This window comes from Triticum dicoccoides, chromosome 6B (assembly GCF_002162155.2).
Source record: "Triticum dicoccoides isolate Atlit2015 ecotype Zavitan chromosome 6B, WEW_v2.0, whole genome shotgun sequence".
In the NCBI taxonomy this organism is placed as follows: Eukaryota; Viridiplantae; Streptophyta; class Magnoliopsida; order Poales; family Poaceae; genus Triticum; species Triticum dicoccoides.
Window position 1 is genome coordinate 560812117 of NC_041391.1, and position 3857 is coordinate 560815973.

Genomic DNA, 3857 nt, shown 5'->3' on the forward strand with positions numbered 1-3857 from the left:
CGATGCGCAGTTACTTTTGCTTAAATTTCGCCGCTAAGTTGCCTAAGAATCACGCCAAGGCACTTTTTTCCATGCATAAATCCCCACATCATGAATAAACCACAAGTTGCTTGCATAATCTCTGTTAGCTTGCTGTTTCTTTTTGAAACCACGAGTCGCTTTCCAATTCTCAATCTAATCCAGTGAACTTGTTTTCAAGATAAACCACAAGTTGCTTGCATAATGTCTGCTAGCTGCCTGAATATATCGAGATAGTTCCCTAAAGAGGGGTCCCCCCATGACTTATGTCTAAGGGACACAAAATTGCCCCGGTGTGCAGTTACTTTTGCCTAAATTTCGCCTCTAAGTTTCCTAAGAATCACGCCAAGGCACTTTTTGTTGGGGAACGTTGCAGAAAATTAAAAATTTTCCTACGGTTTCACCAAGATCCATCTATGAGTTCATCTAAGCAATGAGTCATGGGAGATGCATCTACATACCACTTTGTAGATCGTGAGCGGAAGCGTTCAAAAGAACGGGGTTGAAGTAGTCGTTCTCGTCGTGATCCTATCACCGGAGATCCTAGCGCCGAACGGACGGCACCTCCGCGTTCAACACACGTATGGAGCGGATGACGTCTCCTCCTTCTTGATCCAGCAAGGGGGAAGGAGAGGTTGATGATGATGGCTCCAGCAGCAGCACAACAGCGTGGTGGTGGTGGAACAGCAGCACTCCGGCAGGGCTTCGCCAAGCACGTGACGGAGGAGGAAGAGGTGTAGCAAGGGGAGGGAGGCGCCAGAACTTCAGGGTGCGGCTGCCCCCTCCCCCCTCCCTTTATATAGTCCCCCAGGGGGGGGGCGGCCCTGGGAGATCCAATCTCCCAAGGGGCGGCGGCCAAGGGGGTGGAGTACCCCCCAAGGCAAGTGGGGCGCCCCCCCACTATGGGCTGGTTCCCCTCCCTACTTCGGCCCTTGGGGCCCTCCGGGATGGGTGGCCCCACCCGGTGGACCCCCGGGACCCTTCCGGTGGTCCCAGTACAATACCGGGTGACCCTGAAACTTTCCCGATGGCCGAAACATCACTTCCTATATATAATTTTTTACCTCCGGACCATTCCGGAACTCCTCGTGATGTCCGGGATCTCATCCGGGACTCTGAACAACATTCGATATGCTGCATACTCATATTCATACAACCCTAGCGTCACTGAACCTTAAGTGCGTAGACCCTACGGGTTCGGGATACACGTAGACATGACCGAGACGGCTCTCGGGCAATAACCAACGGCAGGATCTGGATACCCATGTTGGCTCCCACATGCTCCTCGATGATCTCATCGGATGAACCACGATGTCGAGGATTCGAACAACCCCGTATACAATTCCCTTTGTCAATCGGTACGTTACTTGCCCGAGACTCGATCGTCGGTATCCCAATACCTCGTTCAGTCTCGTTACCGGCAAGTCACTTTACTCGTACCGTAATGCATGATCCCGTAACCAAACACTTAGTCACTTTGAGCTCATTATGATGATGCATTACCGAGTGGGCCCAGAGATACCTCTCCGTCATAGGAGTGACAAATCCCAATCTCGACCCGTGTCAACCCAACAGACACTTTCGGAGATACCTGTAGTGCACCTTTATAGTCACCGAGTTATGTTGTGACGTTTGGTACACCCAAAGCACTCCTACGGTATCCGGGAGTTACACGATCTCATGGTCTAAGGAAAAGATACTTGACATTGGAAAAGCTCTAGCAAACGAACTACACAATCTTGTGCTATGCTTAGGATTGGGTCTTGTCCATCACATCATTCTCCTAATGATGTGATCCCGTTATCAACGACATCCAATGTCCATAGTCAGGAAACCATGACTATCTGTTGATCAACGAGCTAGTCAACTAGAGGCTTACTAGGGACATATTATGGTCTATGTATTCACACGTGTATTACGATTTCCGGATAATACAGTTATAGCATGAATAAAGACAATTATCATGAACAAGGAAATATAATAATAATCCTTTTATTATTGCCTCTAGGGCATATTTCCAACACTTTTTCCGTGCATGTCCCCACATCATGTGGTTTATTTAAAAGTTTTGCTTGCCAAACCTCTACTAGTTGCTGGAACTAAGCAATTTGAACTTTGATTTTGGTACAACCCATAAGTCATTTTTTTGCAAAAAAGCTCTGTTAGCTTGCTGGGGGACTAATCCATTTGAACTCAACTTTTAAATAAACCACATGTTTTGCTTGACAAAATCTCTCCTAGCTGCTGAAAATAAGCCATTGAACTTTGTTTTTAAAATAAGCCATATAAGTCGCTTTTTTGTCAATGCTCTGTTAGTTTGATGGGACTAATCCATTGAAGTTGATTTTTAAAAGAAACACATAATTTGCTTCTGATGTCCATATGATTTTCCCAGGACACATGCAACAAGTTGCTTTTCCCTTTTAACCCCCAAGAAGTCAATATGATGCTGTAGGGGGGAGCAGACCATGAGTTGTCTGAATATATCAACATAGTTGCCTACAGAGGGGTTTTTCCCTGACTTATGTCTAGTAAGGGACACAAAATCGCCGCCATACGTAGTTACTTCTCCAAAAATTTGCCGCTGGGTTGCCTAAGAATCTCGCCAACGCACTTTTTTCGAGCATAAGTCCCCACACCCTGTTGCATCCATAGGCGGACAGTAATAGGAAGAAAACCATGAGTTGCCTGGACATGTCGAAATAGTTGCCCCCCACACGCATTTACTTTTGCCTCTTAAGTTGCCTAAGAATCACAACAAGGGGACTTTTGTGTACATAAGTCCCCACACTCCTGTTGCATCTACAGGCGGAAGTAACGGAGAAAAACCACGAGTTTGCCTAGACATGTTGAAAATAGTTGCCTACAAATTTTTTTTGCGCTTTGTGCCTAGCAGAGACACAAATTGCCCCTGTGCGCCTTTACTTTTGCCTAGAAATAGCACTAAGTTGCCTAAAAACATATTCATGTTTTGCAGGGCGGAGGAAGGAAGAACTCACCTCTTCAGGGCCCAGTGCCTTCGCTGTAGAGGAGGTGCACGGAACTTTGGGGTGGGGGCGGAGCGTGACGATGCTGCTGCCGCTAGTTTTAGGTTTTCAGAAACCTTCAAGATGCAGATCCATGGAGGTCTTTTGCAGCAGATTACCAGTTGGAGAAAAGGGAAGTGCATGAAGGAGGGGAAAGGCAGGCTAGACACGGTTCTTGTGTGATAAGCACGCTGTAGTCGGGGAGATGGGCAGGTGTGGAGGAGCGGTTACGAACACAGGAGATGCGGAAGGGTAGGACTGGGCCTTCCTTTTCTATTCCGCCAGCTGTTCAGGGGTTTCCCCACTTTCCTTTTTTGGGTGTGTGCCCCAGACATCCAACGAGCCAATGGGTGCTCCCTAGCCATGTCCAAGAAAAAAAAGCGTAACAACTGTCACGTGCCTATCACACAACATCTGTAGGAACACGGAATAGGTCACGATGACCAGCGTGCCATCTTTTTTCAGAAGAAGTTGCATCATCGACCTACAGATTGATTAACTTTTGGTTGCAATCACCTCAGTGCAGTACAAAACCAACACGGATCATGGATCACAAAGCATGACAAGTAGTCAAGACTTTAATTATTGTGCTTTTGTTGGGCGATGATCGTGGTGCATTCATGACTGAATGCATGGGTGACGAGCCGTGAAGGAGCGCCATTGCCCTGCCCCCCAAGAACGACGACGTACCACTCCACTATCCGCCGCCACCTCGAACGTCTCCCTCCCTACCGAATAGAAGGAGGCGACCGGCGCTGAGGCGTACCTGCGTGTCCAGTCCCTGGCCTTCTGCTCAAAATGACCTCGCTCGCG

General features: G+C 47.9%; 1 long non-coding RNA gene across 4 annotated transcripts in view; it reads left to right on the forward strand.

Annotated features, from left to right (window-relative positions):
• LOC119323837 overlaps positions 1-3556 on the forward strand; it is a 7078-nt gene extending 3522 nt beyond the window's left edge. For all 4 annotated transcript variants that reach the window (XR_005156534.1, XR_005156533.1, XR_005156537.1 and 1 more), the window contains one exon: positions 2996-3556. This is a non-coding gene — a long non-coding RNA (uncharacterized LOC119323837). The remainder of the gene's footprint in view (positions 1-2995) is intronic.
• The last annotated feature ends 301 nt before the right edge of the window (positions 3557-3857 follow it).